Source organism: Nerophis ophidion, linkage group LG08, assembly GCF_033978795.1.
Source record: "Nerophis ophidion isolate RoL-2023_Sa linkage group LG08, RoL_Noph_v1.0, whole genome shotgun sequence".
Taxonomy (NCBI): Eukaryota; Metazoa; Chordata; class Actinopteri; order Syngnathiformes; family Syngnathidae; genus Nerophis; species Nerophis ophidion.
Window position 1 is genome coordinate 5,129,736 of NC_084618.1, and position 21,761 is coordinate 5,151,496.

Consider the following 21,761-nt stretch of genomic DNA (forward strand, 5'->3'; position numbering starts at 1 on the left):
GCTAACAAAATAAGAGTCTCAGAAAGCTGGCGCGCACAAGCTAGCAAGTTACGAAGTTTGCCGCCAATGTATTTATTGTAAAGTGTATAAAAAGGAGTATGGAAGCTTGACAAATAAGACGGCAAAAATCAACCACTTTCATGTGGTATTGGACAGAAAGGAGGACTTTTTTTTCCTCCTCCGTTGGGAAATGTGGACGTAATCAGCACTACTGTCTGATTCCAATCAATGCAAGTCATCAGAATCAGGTAATACTAGGGGTGTAACGGAACGTGTATTTGTATTGAACCGTTTCGGTACGGGGGTTTCAGTTCGGTTCGGAGGCGTACCCAACGTGTTTCCACACGGACATATTAAGTAGCTTACCACATGTTGTGTAAACAATGCATACCGAGGCACAACACACGGCATGCTAGCAGCGATCGGGCTACGATAGACTGACCATACCTCCTCTTTTCACCGGATATGTCCTCTTTTGCGGGGCTGTCCGGGTGGAGTTTCTTAAATGCCTCAAATGTCCTGCATTTTAAGTTAGGGTTGCGTGTATTTTCAATGTACGTTCAGGGTTAAGAAGGGGTTGAAAACAAAACAAATTGTGCGAGGGGAGGGCAGAGACAGAGAGAGCGAGAAGAGTTATGATAAACGCGTATGTGTTGCCAGGCTCGTTTTTTTACCCATAGATTGATCAGATTTAATTTTTTATTATCTATAGCAGGGGTGTCAAAAGTGTGCCCCGGAAGCCATTTGCGGCCCACAGCTAATGTTTTAAAGGCCCACGGCACATTCTAAAAATACTATTAAAATAAACAAAAGTGAAGTACTCTGGAATGCCCTCCCGGTAACAGTTCGAGATGCCACCTCAGTAGAAGCATTTAAGTCTCACCTTAAAACTCATTTGTATACTCTAGCCTTTAAATAGACTCCCTTTTTAGACCAGTTGATCTGCCGTTTCTTTTCTTTTTCTTCTATGTCCCACTCTCCCTTGTGGAGGGGGTCCGGTCCGATCCGGTGGCCATGTACTGCTTGCCTGCGTATCAGCTGGGGACATCTCTGCGCTGCTGATCCGCCTCCGCTTGGGATGGTTTCCTGCTGGCTCCGCTGTGAACGGGACTCTCGCTGCTGTGTTGGATCCGCTTTGGACTGGACTCTCGCAACTGTGTTGGATCCATTATGGATTGAACTTTCACAGTATCATGTTAGACCCGCTCGACATCCATTGCTTTCCTCCTCTCCAAGGTTCTCATAGTCATCATTGTCACCGACGTCCCACTGGGTGTGAGTTTTTCCTTGCCCTTATGTGGGCCTACCGAGGATGTCGTGGTGGTTTGTGCAGCCCTTTGAGACACTAGTGATTTAGGGCTATATAAGTAAACATTGATTGATTGAAATAAAAAAGTTTAAAGGCTAAATGTAATTTAGAAAAAGTTGCAATGCTGACTAATAAAACAAAGCTGTTTTTTTTTCTTTCAAACTGTCATTGCTCAAAACATAATATTGAATCAAAATCAATGTTATTATGAATTATTGACCTATCCAAGGTTCCCATTACTTCACATCAAAGATTCCACTAAGAAAAATATTTTTGGGGGAAGATTTCGCAAATTTGATAGATAAATAAATAACCATCCATCCATCCATCTTCTTCCGCTTATCCGAGGTCGGGTCGCGGGGGCAACAGCCTAAGCAGGGAAACCCAGACTTCCCTCTCCCCAGCCACTTCGTCTAGCTCTTCCCGGGGGATCCCGAGGCGTTCCCAGGCCAGCCGGGAGACAGTCTTCCCAACGTGTCCTGGGTCTTCCCCGTGGCCTCCTACCGGTTGGACGTGCCCTAAACACCTCCCTAGGGAGGCGTTCGGGTGGCATCCTGACCAGATGCCCGAACCACCTCATCTGGCTCCTCTCTATGTGGAGGAGCAGCGGCTTTACTTTGAGTTCCTCCCGGATGGCAGAGCTTCTCACCCTATCTCTAAGGGAGAGACCCACCACCCGGCGGAGGAAACTCATTTGGGCCGCTTGTACCCGTGATCTTATCCTTTCGGTCATGACCCAAAGCTCATGACCATAGGTGAGGATGGGAACGTAGATCGACCGGTAAATTGAGAGCTTTACCTTCCGGCTCAGCTCCTTCTTCACCACAACGGATCGGTACAACGTCCGCATTACTGAAGACGCCGCACCGATCCGCCTGTCGATCTCACGATCCACTCTTCCCTCACTCGTGAACAAGACTCCTAGGTACTTGAACTCCTCCACTTGGGGCAGGGTCTCCTCCCCAACCCGGAGATGGCATTCCACCCTTTTCCGGGCGAGAACCATTGACTCGGACTTGGAGGTGCTGATTCTCATTCCGGTCGCTTCACACTCAGCTGCGAACCGATCCAGCGAGAGCTGAAGATCCCGGTCAGATGAAGCCATCAGGACCACATCATCTGCAAAAAGCAGAGACATAATCCTGCGGTCACCAAACCGGATCCCCTCAACGCCTTGACTGCGCCTAGAAATTCTGTCCATAAAAGTTATGAACAGAATCGGTGACAATAAATAACCAAAAAATTTACATTTTGTTGTTTTCTTACTGTACCGAAAATGAACCGAACCCTGACCTCTGAACCGAGGTACGTACCGAACCGAAATTTTTGTGTACCGTTACACCCCTAGGTAATACATCAACTCATATTCTTGTCTTCATGAAAGAAAGGAATATATATATATGTTTAAACACCTTTAACTTGTTAACAAAAACGTCTCTTTCATAAATAAATAAATATAAATGATATATATAAATGAGGTAGATCCCCTTGACTTGGTCGATTGAAAAGTAGCTCGCCTGCAGAAAAAGTGTGGGCACTTCTGTATTAAAGCATCCGTCGACTTGAAAGAACTGGCTTTGTTGGAATAAGTCCGCCCGGTGTAAACTGAGAAAAAGTGACTGATGACGTACCTCAGATAGATCAGAGTGTCGAGATGGTGCGGACGAACAATCGACCAAAGGCACCAGCGTGGTGAAGGTGGTGATGAACTGGAACGTTATCTGGGAATAGAGGTGGTTATTTTTAGTCGCGTGGTAAATCAAAAAGCGGGTGACGGATAATACAAACCTCGTTTCCATATGAGTTGGGAAATTGTGTTAGATGTAAATATAAACGGAATACAATGATTTGCAAATCATTTTCAACCCATATTCAGTTGAATAATCTACAAGGACAATATATTTGATGTTATTTTTGCAAATAATTAGGGATGTCCCGATCCGATATTGATATCGGAAATCGGTCCGATATTAGCCAAAAAAGTGAATATCGGATTTTATCGGACTGAATCTAAAAACTCCGATATAAGCGCTCCGATATAAGCTGTCCATTTGCCGCTGCAGCACTTCTATAATAGGTGACTGGTGTGATCACACTCCAACACAGTAGGTGGCGGCAATGCCCCTTAATTAACGTTGGTGGCGGCCGCGGAAGAAGAGCGTCTCTGATCCAGCATGCACAGCCCACGTGATCACAACAACGACAACGCGTGTGCTCGGCAAAGTGTAGTGATGTCGGCTGTGTGGAAGTATTTTAACTCACAGCATGCCGAAATGCTTATCTTCTTAAAAAAAAATCTCCACATTATGATCGGACTGCAGAAAGTGGAGAAGGAGGAGGAGGAGTAATAAGGGTAGTCAGCACTGACTGATTATTATTTGTTTTATGCTCTTGTTATTGGAGTGATATGTTTATTGTGTTTACACTATTCTTCAGTGAAGACTAAGAGTAATTACTACATTGTTTTGGGCATAGTCAGTCAGTGAAACTGGAGCTGTGAACTCTTAATTTAGAGCAGTTGGACAGTGGACAATATTGGGTTGTTTTTGTGGTTTTTGTCCCTGCCCACAGTTGTTTCCAACATATGCTGACAGTAAAAAAATAACTGAAGTGAACTTGAACTGTTTGCACTTTAAAACGTTTTTTGTTTTTTTTATTGGATTTATTTAGGTTATTTTTCAGGGTCTTCTCATTTATTTTTAATTTATTCTTTTCAATTGTATAATTATGTTGGTATTAGTTGTTATTTTGCACTTTAAATATAACATTTTGTTTTTATTGGATTTGTTGAGGTAATACTCTTATGTTGAAGGTTAAAATTTATGTAACCAATTGGTTAATAATAAATGGGTCAGTTTTTCCTATACCTACTCTTGCTGACTATTGTTTTCTGTTTTAACACTACAACATCGGTAACAGTAACATCACTTTATCAAGCCTTTTCTAACATTCTACAAAACAAAATAAGGAATAAATATATGTATGATTCGTGCCTATATCGTATCGTATTGATATCGGTATCGGCAAATACTCAAGGCTACAATATCGGTATCGTATCGGAAGTGAAAAAGTTGTATCGGGACATCCCTACAAATAATCATTAACTTTAGAGTTTGATGCCAGCAACATGTGACAAAGAAGTTGGGAAAAGTGGCAATAAATACTGATAAAGTTGAGGAATGCTCATCAAACACTTATTTGGGACATCCCACAGGTGTGCAGGCTAATTGGGAACAGGTGGGTGCCATGATTGGGTATAAAAGCAGCTTCCATGAAATGCTAAGTCATTCACAAACAAGGATGGGGTGAGGGTCACCATTTTGTAAGCAAATTGTCGAACAGTTTTAGAACAACATTTTTTCAACGAGCTATTGCAAGGAATTTAGGGATTTTACCATCTACGGTACATCCATCCATCCATCCATTTTCTACCGCTTATTCCCTTTTGGGGTCGCGGGGGGCGCTGGCGCCTATCTCAGCTACAATCGGGCGGAAGGTGGGGTACACCCTGGACAAGTCGCCACCTCATCACAGGGCCAACACAGATAGACAGACAACATTCACACTCACATTCACACACTAGGGCCAATTTAGTGTTGCCAATCAACCTATCCCCAGGTGCATGTCTTTGGAAGTGGGAGGAAGCCGGAGTACCCGGAGGGAACCCACGCATTCACGGGGAGAACATGCAAACTCCACACAGAAAGATCCCGAGCCTGGATTTGAACCCAGGACTGCAGGAACTTCGTATTGTGAGGCAGATGCACTAACCCCTCTGCCACCGTGAAGACCTCTACGGTACATAAACTCATCAAAAGGTTCAGAGAATCTGGAGAAATCACTGCACGTAGGCGATGTTATCACGGACCTTTGATCCCTCAGGCGGTACTGCCTCAAAAACCGACATTAGTGTGTGAAGGACATCACCACATGAGCTCAGGAACACTTCATAAAACCACTGTCAGTAACTACAGTTGGTCACTACATCTGTAAGTGCAAGTTAAAACTCTGCTATGCAAAGCGAAAGACATTTATCAACAACACCCAGGAACGCGGCGGCTTCGCTGGGCCCGAGTTCTTCTAAGATCAATCAATCAATCAATCAATGTTTATTTATATAGCCCCAAATCACAAATGTCTCAAAGGACTGCACAAATCATTACGACTACAACATCCTCGGAAGATGGACTGGTGCAAAGTGGAAAAGTGTTCTGTGGTCTGACGAGTCCACATTTCAAATTATATTTGGAAACGGTGGAGGTGGTGTCCTACGGAACAAAGAGGAAAATAACCACCCGGATTGTTATAGGAGAAAATTTCAAAAGCCAGCATCTGTGATGGTATGGGGGTGCATTAGTGCCCAAGGCATGGGGAACTTACACATCTGTGAAGGCACCATTAATGCTGAATGGTCCATACAGGTTTTGGAGCAACATATGTTGTCATCCAAGCAACGTTATCATGGACGCCCCTGCTTATTTCAGCAAAACAATGCCAAGCCACGTGTTACAACAGCGTGGCTTCGTAGTAAAAAAGTGTGGGTACTTTCCTGGCCCGCCTGCAGTCCAGACATGTCTCCCATCCAAAATGTGTGGCGCATTATGAAGCGTAAAATACGACAACATGACCCCGGGCTGTTGAACAACTGAAGCTCTACATAAAACAAGAATGGGAAAGAATTCCACTTTCAAAGCTTCAACATTTAGTTTCCTCAGTTCCGAAATGTTTATTGAGTGTTGTTAAAAGAAAAGGTGATGTAACACAGTGGTGAACATGCCCTTTCCCAACTACTTTGGCACGTGTTGCAGCCATGAAATTCTAAGTTAAATATTATTTGCAAAAAAAAAATAAAGTTTATGAGTTTAAACATCAAATATCTTGTCTTTGTAGTGCATTCAACTGAATATGGGTTGAAAAAGATTCGCAAATCATTGTATTCCGTTTATATTTACATCCAACACAATTTCCCAACTCATATGGAAACGGGGTTTGTAAATACCACGATAGATATTTTTAACCAATATTGTACAGTCCAACTTTATCCAACATGAGAGATTCTACTACGAGGTCAAGTTAGTCCTTAACTCACCATGCACTTGCTGAAGTCGTTGGGGTCCACACCCGGCAGAGACCCCATGAGCAGCGGCAGCACATGCAGGCGGCCCTCCGGGTAACAGTCGCTGGGGGCGACCAGGCTCCGCGCCATCCCGATCATGCAGCTGAGAGTGGCGGTGAGGGTGTGCGGCTCCGTCAGCGTCTCCATGGCTGCGTACGTCCTGTGGAACGCATCGCCAGGGTTTAGTTTGGAAGAAGTCCCATAGGCATGGCGGCGACTAACAGGCGTACTTCTCCAGCACAGGTGGAATGGCGAGCTCCGGCGTCAGCAAAGCCAGGTTCTGGAGGGCGTAGGCTGCGTCCGTGCAGCCCGTCTTACTGCAGGTTACCAGCAGGGGGCGCATGAAAAAAAAATATTGAGTCATATCAAAGACTATAAAAAAATGGGATCCATTGCGGGCTTCACGGTGGCAGAGGGGTTAGTGCTTCTGCCGCACAATACGAAGGTCCTGCAGTCCTGGGTTCAAATCCAGGCTCGGGATCTTTCTGTGTGGAGTTTGCATGTCCTCCCCGTGACTGCGTGGGTTCCCTCCGGGTACTCCGGCTTCCTCCCACTTCCAAAGACATGCACCTGGGGATAGGTTGATTGGCAACACTAAATTGGCCCTAGTGTGTGAATGTGAGTGTGAATGTTGTCTGTCTATCTGTGTTGGCCCTGCGATGAGGTGGCGACTTGTCCAGGGTGTACCCCGCCTTCCGCCCGATTGTAGCTGAGATAGGCGCCAGCGCCCCCCGCGACCCCAAAAGGGAATAAGCGGTTGAAAATGGATGGGATGGATGGATCCATTACCTCCCTGCTTGGTACTCAGCATCAAGGGTTGGAATTGGGGGTTAAATCAGCAAAAATGATTCCCGGGCGCGGCCACCGCTGCTGCTCACTGCTCCCCTCACTTCCCAGTGGGTGATCAAGGGGATGGGTCGAATGCAGAGGACAAATTTCACCACACCTAGTGTGTGTGTGACAATCATTGGTACTTTAAAGGCCTACTGAAATGAGATTTTCTTATTTAAACGGAGATAGCAGGTCCATTCTATGTGTCATACTTGATCATTTCGTGATGTTGCCATATTTTTGTTGAAAGGATTTAGTAGAGAACATCCACGATAAAGTTCGCAACTTTTGGTCGCTAATAAAAAAGCCTTGCCTGTACCGGAAGTAGCAGACGATGTGCGAGTGATGTCACGGGTTGTAGGAGCTCCTCACATCTGAACATTGTTTACAATCATGGCCACCAGCAGCTAGAGCTATTCGGACCGAGAAAGCGACGATTTCCGCATTAATTTGAGCGAGGATGAAAGATTCATGGATGAGGAAAGTTAGAGTGAAGACATAGAGAAAGAAAAAAAAAAGGGCGAGGGCAGTGAGAGCGATTCAGATGTTTTTAGACACATTTACTAGGATAATTCTGGGAAATCCCTTATCTGCTTATTGTGTTGCTAGTGTTTTAGTGAGTTAAATAATACCTTAAAGTCGGAGGGGTGTGGTGACCGCCAGTGTCTCTGAGGGAAGTCACAAAGCAGGACAGAAGCTCCGCTGATCTCCGGTAAGAGCAGACTTATTACCACAATTTTCTCACCGAAAACTGCCGGTTGACATGTAGTCGGGATCCATGTTCGCTGATCCATAGTAAAGCTTCACCTCCGGGAATTTTAAACAAGGAAACACCGGATGTGTTTGTGTGGCTAAAGGCTAAAGGCTAAAAGCTTCCCACTTACATCTTTCTTCTTTGACGTCTCCATTATTAATTGAACAAATTGCAAAAGATTCAGCAACACAGATGTCCAGAATACTGTGTAATATTGCGATTGAAGTAGACTACTTATTGCTTGGATCGGGCTGGAAAATAATGTCCGCTACAATCCGAGACGTCAAACGCACGCGTCATCATACGAGTCATCATACCTCGACGTTTTCAACACGAGACTTAGCGGGAAATTTAAAATTGCAATTTAGTCAACTAAAAACGCCGTATTGGCATGTGTTGCAATGTTAATATTTCATCATTGATATATAAACTATCAGACTGCGTGGTCGCTAGTAGTGGCTTTCAGTAGGCCTTTAAAGAATGCAGGAAACCACTTTAATATTCTTCACTTTTGGTTTAGTAAACATCAAACCAAAGTAGGTCAAAATATACTAAGCAGTTACAAACTGTCTACTGCACATATCTGCTTTCTGATATAGATGACAAAGAAAATCCCATATTGACCCAAATACCGCATTTCCTTGAATTGCCGCCGGGTATATAGTATGCGCCTGTCTAGAATTACTGCCGGCTCAAACTCGTTTCGCAAAATATTATTTTTATTAGCGCATGTCTACAATTTCCACAGGGTCAAACTCGTCACGTCACGAGTGACACTTCACCTGTCATCATTTTCAAAATGGAGGAGGCTGATTTTAATAATTTGAAATTGCATAAAGGGAATAAGATTAAGAGATATTCAGTAGGATTTAAGGTTCAAGCTATTGAATATGCTAAAAATAAACGGTAAGCAGCTATGTTTTATTAATATACCGTAGCTGCGTGTGTCAAATATGAGTCATTAAATGACTCCCGCCTCCTTGTGGTAGAGGGCGCTAGTGATCCTTCTTGCGACTACTCGGCTGCAGAAGAAGTGACAACAAGCAGCAAGAGTGAGCAGCGATCCTTTATTTTTTTCCTCTCGCTTGCACTTTTAACATGGAGGATTACATATCTAAAATAAAACTGTTTTCTAAACTGGACTTTCATTCGAAGCAGGAGATAATAAAGGAAGATCTCCATCGAGACTGAGAGACTTTTAAAACTGAAGAAAGATAAGGAAGACTTCTATAAACAAGTTATCGATGCTTTTGATCAGAATGAGCTGCGCATGGACTTCATTTATAAGTAAAGGTAAGACCATAATAACCCTTTTTTTTTAATTAAATGTGCTTTTCATGATGGTATTGTCACGCCAAATGTCTTCCCCCCTACAAAACCCACTCCCCCATTTACTTCCGATTAATACAGATGTTATGTTAACGCTATACTATAAAAATATAACGCTGTATTATAAAAATACAGAAGTTTTGTTAACGCTATATTATAAAAAAAATTTAAAAACAAGCTATGGGATGACGCATTTACTTCCGGGGTCACCTTTCCTCTTATGTCATCCCATAGCTTGTGTTCGTAAATTGTTTTTTACATTTTTTTTATGATATAGCGTTAACAAAACGTCTGTATTAATCATGACTCCGGAAGGTTTTTATAGGGAGAAGAAATTTGGCGTGACAGCATCCTTACATCACACTCAAATTTATAATAATAATAATAATAATAATAATTAAAGCTTCAAGCAGCGTTGGTCGGGTCCGCCTTTGGCTGCTGCCCCCGAGACCCACGGCCGGATAAGCGTTAGAAGACGCCTTGGAGCCACTATTTTGAGAATCTAATGCATTGTGAAAGTAATGCAGTTGTTGTATTGAAGTGAAAATATCAAACTTCCTGTTGATTTTTGCTAAAGTATGTTAATTATTAAAATGTAGGTCTAAGTGAGACCTACATAGTGTTGTTTGTTTCATGTCTCTCTGACATTCCTACCGGAGGATACAAGCAGTTTTGTCTGTGTTTTCTTCCTAGGAGCAGTTTGTCCGTGTTGTATTCCTAGGGGGGCGGTAGAGCGCAATTTGGAGTTTTGAGGTTAGGTTTTTTCATCAGATCGCAATTTTTGCCAGACCTGATGTGTGTGTCAAGTTTGGTGAGTTTAGAAGCATTTTAAGGGGGTCAAATAACAGCTCAGAGGCAAAAATGAAAATTTTTAGGAGACTTTGCACAGGGGTTCTTTGAAGGCGCGTAAAATCAAAAGCTGAGAACTTATCAAAACTCTGTTCAATACTTTTAATCAGAAGGGTTCAATCTCTCTCCTGTGCGAGTTTGAAGCCAAAACAACAAACGCACTCAGAGGAGATAATGTTTGAAGAAAGGTGACCGGTTTTTACAAAACTTTTGTTTTGAAGGGGGGATTGCAAACTTCCTGTTGATTTTTGTTGGGGGTTGTCAGCCTATGAAATGTAGGTCTAAGTGAGACCTACATAGAGGTTTTTGTTTCATGTCTCTCCGACATTCTTACCGGAAGTTACAAGCAATTTTGTCTGTGTTTTCTTCCTAGGAGCAGTTTTTTCAGTGTTTTATTCAAAAATAGCGCTAGAGCGCAATTTTGAGTTTTGGGGTTTGGTTTTTTCATTAGATCCCAATATTCGCCAGTCCTTATGTGCGCGCCAAGTTTGGTGACTTTTAAAGCATTTAAATGGGGTCAAATTACAGCGCAAAGAGGCAAAAATTGCATTTTTTGCGAAAATTTTATTTTGAAGGGGTTTTTGCCAACCTCTTGTAGATTTTTGCTGAAAGAAGTGAGTGTATGAAAATTGGGTGTAAGTCAGACCTACATAGGAGTTTTTGTTTCATGTCGCTATGACATTCCTAACAGAAGTTACATGCAGTTTTGTCTGTAATTTTTTCCTAGGGGGCGCTAGAACGCAATTTTCATTTTGGGGGATTGGTTGCTTAATATGTTGGGAAGGTTTGCTCTACCGACGTGTGTGTCAAATTTGGTGAGTTTTGAAGCATGTTACAGCGCGTAGGTGTGGAATAATAATAAAACACAGCAGTTTCAATAGGGTCCTTGGCCCATGGCAAAGGACCCATGGGCCAAGGACCCTAATAATGGATTAGATTTATATCGCGCTTTTTTATTGTTAGATACTCAAAGCGCTCACAGAGAAGTGGGAACCCATCTTTCATTCACACCTGGTGGTGGTAAGCTACAGTACATCTGTAGCCACAGCTGTCCGACAAAGGGTGAAGTGTCCTGCCCAAGGACACAACGGCAGCGATTTGGATGTCAAAAGCTGGGAAGCGAACCTGCAACCCTCAGGTTCCTGGCACGTCCGCACTACCCACTACGCCAGTGGTCCCCAACCAAAAAAAAAAAAAAATTATTATTTTTTTTTTTTAAATAAAAAATTCTTCAGAGAAGCCGACGGCGTTTCTGGATGTTGTTGATAAATGGCTTTCGCTTTGCATAGTAGAGCTTTAACTTGCACTTATAGATGTAGCGACGAACTGTATTTAGTGACAGTGGTTTTCTGAAGTGTTTCTAAGCGCATGTGGTGATATCCTTTAGAAATTGAAGTCGCTTTTTTATACAGTGCCATCCAAGGCAGTGGTCCCCAACCACCGGGCCGCAGAATAATTTTTTATTAATTTTTATTTAAAAAAGTAAAAATATATATATATTTTTTTTTCTCAAATCAACAATAGAAACACAATATACACTTACAATTAGTGCACCAACCACAAAAACCTCCCTTTTTCATGACAAAGAAGAAAAAAAAAAAAAAAAAGGGGATGTGACTTTAAGGTTTTACTACTTACGTATAAAATACTACACGGTCTAGCTCCATCCTATCTTGCCGATTGTATTGTACCATATGTCCCGGCAAGAAATCTGCCTTCAAAGGACTCCGGCTTATTAGTGATTCCTAGAGCCCAAAAAAAGTCTGCGGGCTATAGAGCGTTTTCCGTTCGGGCTCCAGTACTCTGGAATGCCCTCCCGGTAACAGTTCGAGATGCCACCTCAGTAGAAGCATTTAAGTCTCACCTTAAAACTCATTTGTATACTCTAGCCTTTAAATAGACTCCCTTTTTAGACCAGTTGATCTGCCGTTTCTTTTCTTTTTCTTCTATGTCCCACTCCGGTGGCCATGTACTGCTTGCCTGTGTATCGGCTGGGGACATCTCTGCGCTGCTGATCCGCCTCCGCTTGGGATGGTTTCCTGCTGGCTCCGCTGTGAACGGGACTCTCGCTGCTGTGTTGGATCCGCTTTGGACTGGACTCTCGCGACTGTGTTGGATCCATTATGGATTGAACTTTCACAGTATCATGTTAGACCCGCTCGACATCCATTGCTTTCCTCCTCTCTAAGGTTCTCATAGTCATTATTGTCACCGACGTCCCACTGGGTGTGAGTTTTCCTTGCCCTTATGTGGGCCTACCGAGGATGTCGTGGTGGTTTGTGCAGCCCTTTGAGACACTAGTGATTTAGGGCTATATAAGTAAACATTGATTGATTGATTGATTGACTGACACCCCCCCCCGGGCCGCGGGACAAATTATTAAGCGTTGACCGGTCCGCGGATAAAAAAAGGTTGGGGACCACTGCACTATGCCATGCCGCCCCATTATAAGCGCAGGCCTAAATTTACCGCATGCCTTTGGTAAAAACCGGAATGAGAAGAGGTTTTAAATTAATTAGCGCCCCGGCGGCAATTCAAGGAAATACGGTATGTTGTCATCGGTGGGATTTTGGAACATTTCCAGGTTTTGCTACTAACTTTTGAGTTGTTTTTTTAAAAAATATCATTCATACTCTTTTGTAATGTTCTGTAGCAGGCAAATGGGAAAACAAATGGTGGTATAAATGAAGTACCTGAACATAGCCAGCAGGGCGGCGCCAGTGAGACTGCGCGTGAACTCCTGCAGGTCTTCGTCGGTCAGCCTCTGAGATTCTGGCACCAGCGTGATCCAGCCGGGAGCGGCGTGACGCTCGCGGTGGACGCGGCGCACCACGCTGGCCGGTAGACGCTGCAGCAGGCGCATGAGTCGAGACTGCGGACACACGGCAGCATCTTTAGCGTTATCGCCCAGAGACAGACGGCCACGCTGCCCGCAAAGCCTGTGCATTCTATTATGGTGTTGAAGGCCGGCCAAGTCTTGAATGACAGGTTATAAATCAAACAAGAGCAACAAACTAGCCACGGATTGAGTGAGTGAGTGAGTGAGTGAGTGAGTTGCTGACCTGCCAGCGGCCATGGTTGGAGGGATGGTAAAAGGAGGCGATGCTGTTGAAGAGGCAGGTCAACTCTCTCTGTGCAGGATTCCCTGGTCCACCCTGGTCCAGATGACCGAAATCCGCAAAAACAACACACACACACACAAAGACGACAGAGAAGGACAGGCTGTAAAAATGAATAATTGTTATTTACTCTTAATATCTGGTTATTTTCTTTTAACATGTTCTATATACACTTCTGTTAAAAAGTAATAATCACTTATTCTTCTAGTTTTGGATGATACCACAAATGTAGGTATCGATCCAATACCAAGTAGTTACAGGATCATACCAAATACTTCCGGGAGACTCCCGAAATTCAGCGCCTCTCACGAATACCACCCGGGACAAATTTTCTCCCGAAAATCTCCCGAAATTAAGACGGAGCTGGAGGCCACGCCCCCTCCAGCTGCATGCGGACCCGAGTGACGTTTCGACAGCCTGTTTTCACGTCCGCTTTCCCGCAGTGCCTGCCCAATGACGTTAAAACTGTAGAATGATCGAGGGCGAGTTCTTGGTTTCTTATGTGGGTTTATTGTTAGGCAGTCTCATTAACTTCCTCCCAGCGCGGCAACAACACACAACAACAGCAGTCGAGTTTTCATCTGCCGTAAACAGCAATGTTGTGACAATCTTAAACGGGACAATACTGCCATCTACTGTGCATGCATATGTGACGATAACATTTACGGCTTTTAGAACAGTGGTTCTTCACCGTTTTTTCAGAGATGTACCCCCTGTGAACTTTTTTTTAATTCAAGTACCCCCTAATCAGAGCGAAGCATTTTTGGTTGAAAAAAAAAAAAGATAAAGAAGTAAAATACAGCATTATGTCATCAGTTGCTGATTTATTAAATTGTATAACAGTGCAAAATATTGCTCATTTGTAGTGGTCTTTCTTGAACTATTTGGGGAAAAAAGATTTAAAAATAACTAAAAACTTGTTGAAAAATAAACAAGCGATTCAATTATAAATAAAGATTTCTACATATACTGCGATGAGGTGGCGACTTTTCCAGGGTGTACACCGCCTTCCGCCCGATTGTAGCTGACATAGGCACCAGCGCCCCCCGCTACCCCAAAGGGAATAAGCGGTAAAAAATGGATTGATGGATAGCTGTAAATATACTCCTCCCCTCTTAACCACGCCCCCAACAACGCCCCACCCCCAACCCCCGGCCACACCCCCCAAAATCAGAGGTCTCAAGGTTGGCAAGTATGTCATACAATGGTCATAATATAAGTCTTCATGTGTCCAGGGGTTGTATTTCCTGAGATTATAAACATATTTTACATTTTTTTTAAAGAAAAGAGATTGTGTGATGCTAAAAAAAGTTTATACCAAACAAGTTTATACCAAAAAGTTCTATTTTGGTTTCATCTGACCACATGACATTCTCCCAATCCTCTGCTGTATCATCCATGTATCCATTTCGGTATAAACTCAACTCCTCGTGTTTGGAGGAAGAAGAATACTGAGTTGCATCCCAAGAACACCATACCTACTGTGAAGCATGGGGGTGGAAACATCATGCTTTGGGGCTGTTTTTCTGCTAAGGGGACAGGACGATTGATCCGTGTCAAGGAAAGAATGAATGGGGCCATGTATCGTGAGATTTTGAGCCAAAACCTTTGAATGGTTGACCAAATACTTATTTTCCACCATAATTTAAAAATAAATTCTTTAAAATTCCTTGATTTTTTTTCACATTCTGTCTCTCACAGTTGAAGTGTACCTATGATGAACATTACAGACCTCTGTCATCATTTGAAGTGGGAGAACTTGCACAATCGCTGGCTGACTAAATACTTTTTTGCCCCACTGTATGATAATACAAATATGCAATAAAGGGATACAAACATTTCCCATTAGTGTAGAATTGTGTATCATTGTATTTTGTTATCCTAAACAAATACCGTATTTTTCGGACTATAAGGCGCACTTAAAATCCTTGAATTTTCTCAAAACTCGACAGACCGCCTTATAACCCGGTGCGCCTAATGTACAGAATAATTTTGGTTGTGGTTACCAACCTTGAAGCTATTTTATTTGGTACATGGTGAAATGATAAGTGTGAACAGTAGATGGCAGTCACACATAAGAGATAGATGTAGACTGCAACATGATGGCAGTCACACAAAAAAGATAGGTGTAGACTGCAATATAACTCAAGTAAACACCACCAAAATATTATATGTTCCATTCAAAATATAGAACAATACACACGGCACTCAGACATCCATCAAAATGTTTTAGTACGACTTTGGTTTAACTATGAAGCCGCACCACTTGGTGGATTGTGCTGTGCTTCAACATGTGAGTATTATTATTGTGTGTGTATAAGCTAAGACATTATCTGGCGTTTTGTTTTGCAATATTATGCAAAACTTTTCCTACCTTCTGGTACCTGCTGATCTGTATTTGGGATCTGCATTATTCCTGAAAATTTGCGCGAGTCCGCTTTTGTAGTCTGTAGCCGATAAGCTTCTTCTTTTTCTCCATCTTCTTGTTATGGGACATTTATCCTCCACTGTTGCCATTTCTAATATAAAGTAGTGTAAAGTTCTTACTTTTATGCGTCAGTAAATTCGCCATGAAAGCGCTAAAACATACCGGTGTAGTGAGTTTACATTATTCACCCAAGGAACTTTGGTTATTAGAGAGTTCCCTTCGGACGTTTTTTTCAAGGGACACATTTCCCGTGCTGTTGCACTAGTGAGCCATGGATGAGGAGATTGAAGTAAAGTCTGAATGAGAACCACAGAAGGCCGGATGATTTTAAACATCCAAGAGAACGAACAAATTTGAAACAAATGTGCTTGCATGTTGCTGGTGTGAAAGCATGGAATTCTCTAAACAAAGACTTAAAAAGTTGCAAGAATATCTTTGAATTCAGAAAGAGTTACAAAAAGAGAGACAACTGGAATTATATCAAACTTATTTTTGATCGGACGTGTCATTGTGAAAATGCTTCAACTAAATTTAAAAAGTATGTTGGAGTTTGGGTGTTGGTGGAGGGAACAGTTATAAAGTTATATAAAATAATTTGTGTTAAAAAGGGGGCGGATAAATATAAGAATAGTATTCTTCCATCTGCTCCTTTCTGATCATGGAAATGTATAAGGAACAAAAAAAACTATGAAAGTTTATGTGCTTTTTCATGAAAGAAAATAACTAAAAGACATTTCTTCCACTTCCGTCCTTGCACGCTACACCGCTACAACGAAGACGCTGCCAAAAGTGAGCCACCTAAATAAGACCGCCCACAAAACGCTGCATTCTGAAGCGGCTTGAAAATGGTCTGTAAAACATCATCAATGCAAATTTTTGACCAAATAACCACCATTACATGTTATGTAGACCAAAATGAAGGGTTTTACATTTAGAAAAAAAAAAAAAAAAATACCCCTTTAAAGTCCTACTGAAAGCCACTACTAGCGACCACGCAGTCTGATAGTTTATATATCAATGATGAAATATTAACATTGCAACACATGCCAACACGGCCTTTTTAGTTTACTAAATTGCAATTTTAAATTTCCCGCGGATATTCTTGTTGAAAACGTCGCGGAATGATGATGCGTGCGTGTGACGTCACGGACTGTCGGAAAATATTAGCGCAGCGCACTACTAGCGGCTAAAAGTAGTCTCTTTTCATCGCGCATTTAAACAGTATTCTGGACATCAGTGTTGCTGAATCTTTTGCAATTTGTTCAATTCATAATGGAGACGTCAAAGAAGAATGCTGTTGGTGGAAAGCGGTGTTTTGCAGCTGTCTTTAGCACCGAGACACAGCTGGTGTTTCTTTGTTTTTAACACAGAGCGGTCAAGCGAACATGTTTCTCTACGTCAACCAGCATGCTTTTGGATGGGAAAATTGTGATATATATATCTTACCGGAGACATCATTGGATTATTCGTCCTCCTGCAATAGCTGTTTAAAAGGCAGCTGGGAGATTGGCTCCTCGGCTTCTCTCCGAGACACTGCGTGTTCACCGTAGCCATCCGACCTTGAGGTATGTCTTTACAATCTCACTAAAACACTATAAAAACTACAAGCAGATAAGGGATCTCCCAGAATTATCCTAATAATTGTGTCTAATTACATCTGAAACACTCACGCTGCCGCCGCCCGTAGCCGTCGCTTTTTATTTAATTTAATTTTTTTCTAGTCCTTCGCTATCAATATCATCATCCACCAATCGTTCATCCTCGCTCAAATTAATGGGGAAATTGTGTTTTTTTTCGGTCTGAATAGCTCTTGCTGCTGGAGGCTCCCATTAAAAACAATGTGAGGACTTAAGGAGCCCTCACACTTGTGATGTCATCGTCTGCTACTTCCGGTACAAGCAAGGCTTTTTTATCAGCACCCAAAGTTGCGAACTTTATCGTGGATGTTCTCTACTAAATCCTTTCAGCAAAAAATATGGCAATATCGCGAAATGATCAAGTATGACGCATAGAATGGACCTGCTATCCCCGTTTAAATAAGAAAATAGCATTTCTGTAGGCCTTTAATGCGCCCTATAATCCGGTGCGCCTTTTGATGTCCAGTATTCTGGACATCTGTGTTGCTGAATCTTTTGCAATTTGTTCAATTCATAATGGAGACGTCAAAGAAGAATGCTGTTGGTGGAAAGCGGTGTATTGCAGCTATCTTTAGCACCGAGACACAGCCGGTGTTTCTTTGTTTTTAACACAGAGCGGTCAAGCGAACATGTTTCTCTACGTCAACCAGCATGCTTTTGGATGGGAAAATTGTGATATATATATCTTTCCGGAGACATCATTGGATTATTCGTCCTCCTGCAACAGCTGTTTAAAAGGCAGCTGCGAGCTTGGCTCCTCGACTTCTCTCCGAGACACTGAGTGTTCACCGCAGCCATCCGACCTCGAGGTATGTCTTTACAATCTCACTAAAACACTATTAAAACTATAAGCAGATAAGGGATCTCCCAGATGTACCCTAATAATTGTGTCTAATTACATCTGAAACACTCACACTGCCGCCGCCCGTAGCCGTCGCTTTTTATTTAATTTAATTTTTTTCTAGTCCTTCGCTATAAATATCATCATCCACGAATCTTTCATCCTCGCTCAAATTAATGGGGAAATTGTGTTTTTTTTTCGGTCTGAATAGCTCTTGCTGCTGGAGGCTCCCATTAAAAACAATGTGAGGACTTGAGGAGCCCTCACACTTGTGATGTCATCGTCTGCTACTTCCGGTACAAGCAAGGCTTTTTTATCGTGGATGTTCTCTACTAAATCCTTTCAGCAAAAATATCGCGAAATGATCAAGTATGACACATAAAATGGACCTGCTTTGAATAAGAAAATCTCCTTTCAGTAGGCCTTTAATGCGCCCTATAATCCGGTGCGCCTTTTGTATGAAAATAGACATGACTAGACCCGCTGAACGCCTTATAATGCAGTGCACCCTATGATCCGGAAAATACGGTAAAACAAAAATATATGGGCCCCCATTTCTGTAAGCAAAAAAATACCTAAATAAATATTGAAGATGCATTTTTTTCCCCCAGTCGGAAAAACGAGGTCAGACGTTGCCGGCACACCATTCGAACTTTTTTGGGCCGCACTGATGGGCTCATATCTGATTAGAAGCTTAAATATTACCACATGTCGACATGAAAATCATATTTTTTTTCCTCCTCATATTTGTTACTTTCTAACGGGCGAGTGGCGAGGCTCTCTGTTGGTGCTTCCTGTGTGTGTGTGTGTGTGGTCTCGCTAAGTCGCTCTCCGCCCACCGAGACAAAGATAGTGGATGACCTAAAAAAAAAAAAAAAAAAAAAGGCTCCCTGCTTATAGTTAATCTTCCTGGTAAAAGAACGTGCTCAGGTGCTGAGAGCGAAGCACAGAGTGAGACTTCTTTCTCCAAGTTTGAAGCGAGAGACAATAATTCCGATTGGCAAACATGACTGTCATTAAAATGCCTCGTGCGGTTACGTAATTACTAGGGCTGGGCAACGATTAAAAATTTTAATCGAAGTTAATCGCACTATTTCTCCGATTAATCGCGATTATGTCACACTCTCCCTTGTGGAGGGGGTCCGGTCCGATCCGGTGGCCATGTACTGCTTGCCTGTGTATCGGCTGGGGACATCTCTGCGCTGCTGATCCGCCTCCGCTTGGGATGGTTTCCTGCTGGCTCCGCTGTGAACGGGACTCTCGCTGCTGTGTTGGATCCGCTTTGGACTGGACTCTTGGATCCATTATGGATTGAACTTTCACAGTATCATGTTAGACCCGCTCGACATCCATTGCTTTCCTCCTCTCCAAGGTTCTCATAGTCATCATTGTCACCGACGTCCCACTGGGTCATTATTGTCACCGACGTCCCACTGGGTGTGAGTTTTCCTTGCCCTTATGTGGGCCTACCGAGGATGTCGTAGTGGTTTGTGCAGCCCTTTGAGACACTAGTGATTTAGGGCTATATAAGTAAACATTGATTGATTGATTGATTAACTGCATTGTATACACAAAGCCCAATAATGAATTCAAAAGTAGTGTGTAGTGCACCTTTATTGGAATATTCTCCCACATGAACAAAAGCGCCAAAACATTTGTTGTGCAAACACAATTTAAATCAGTCCTTGTTAAACAGTAGCAGTTAAATAGCATATTTTATGAAAATCAACTCCAAAAATGTAAATATAAACATTTCAATCAATCAATCAATCAATCGTTTACTTATATAGCCCTAAATCACTAGTGTCTCAAAGGGCTGCACAAACCACTACGACATCCTCGGTAGGCCCACATAAGGGCAAGGAAAACTCACACCCAACGTCGGTGACAATGATGACTATGAGAACCTTGGAGAGGAGGAAAGCAATGGATGTCGAGCGGGTCTAACATGATACTGTGAAAGTTCAATCCATAATGGATCCAACACAGTCGCGAGAGTCCAGTCCAAAGCGGATCCAACACAGCAGCGAGAGTCCCGTTCACAGCGGAGCCAGCAGGAAACCATCCCAAGCGGAGGCGGATCAGCAGCGCAGAGATGTCCCCAGCCGATACACAGGCGAGCAGTACATGGCCACCGGATCGGACCGGACCCCCTCCACAAGGGAGAGTGGGGCATAGAAGAAAAAGAAAAGAAACGGCAGATCAACTGGTCTAAAAAGGGAGTCTATTTAAAGGCTAGAGTATACAAATGAGTTTTAAGGTGAGACTTAAATGCTTCTACTGAGGTGGCATCTCGAACTGTTACCGGGAGGGCATTCCAGAGTACTGGAGCCCGAACGGAAAACGCTCTTTAAGCCAGGGTATTTAAGTTATCCTGTTTGGGTCTGGGTTTCCCTGCTTAGGCTGTTGCCCCCGCGACCCGACCTCGGATAAGCGGAAGATGATGGATGGATGGATGGTTCCACTTTAGTTTAATACGCGGAATGATCGGACTTTCTGAGAACCATGGCGATTAACAAAAACCGGGGCAAAAAAAAAAGAAAATCATAGGAAAAGTGAAGTGCAAAACAAGCAAGGAATGGTGTGAAGTATTACCAGCAAGGCTGTGATCCACAACACCAGGTGTCCGATGTCATAGGAGTTGGTGAGATAGCGCAGTGCCACCATGTGGTTGACCCCTACTGGGAGGTTGAGGCTGCGCAGCATCCTGGTGAAGATCTACAGACAAAAAAGAGAAATGTTATTTGAAATGAACACGGGGAGCCAAAAATGGACCTAACTGAGCAGGCGGGTATTCCCTTACAGTGGCCAGGTGGGGGGTCCAGTCCACGTAGCCGATGTTGTCATTGGCGAGGCGAGCAAACAGGTTCACTAAATGCTGCCAGACAACAAAACAAAAAAAACCACACGAAATGAAAGTCTTCTGAGAAAAGTCGAATGACGAGGAGCTCTGTGCCGGGAGGCCGAACGAAAGCGAGCCAACAGAACGTCAGTCATCCTTTTTAGCAAATGCAAGTGCGTCATTTCAGTCGATTTCTAGGAATATAACAGGCTCCCGGGATTCATTGCTCAAACAACAACGGAACAATTTGCTCTACCACCGATTGGTCTGACGGATTTACCGCGGAATAAATGTGTAAATAAATCTTTCATACAATAAATAAAACATTTGCATATGAACTTGACAAGAGCGCGTGTGTGTGTGTGTGTGTGTGTGTGTGTGTGTGTGTGTGTGTGTGTGTGTGTGTGTGTGTGTGTGTGTAAGCCTCACCCCTTCCCAGCTGGGTTGATTTTGCACGGACACCCACAGCTCCATCAACTCGTCAAACCACAACCTGAAAGCCACCAATAAAAAAGCATTACACTCACACAATGTGACACACAGTGGCGGTTTGAGCATGTGGGGCAGGTGGAGGAGTGCCCCACTAAGTCCAGAAGAGGGCGTCTGGGTAAAAAAATATTCCAGTACTCTGGAATGCCCTCCCGGTAAAAGTTCGAGATGCCACCTCAGTAGAAGCATTTAAGTCTCACTTTAAAACTCATTTCAA

The 21,761-nt window shown here is 43.0% G+C and overlaps 1 pseudogene; it reads right to left on the reverse strand.

Annotated features, from left to right (window-relative positions):
• The window catches only part of LOC133557227 (proteasome activator complex subunit 4B-like), a 199,170-nt pseudogene that overhangs the window by 109,531 nt on the left and 67,878 nt on the right, over positions 1-21,761 (reverse strand).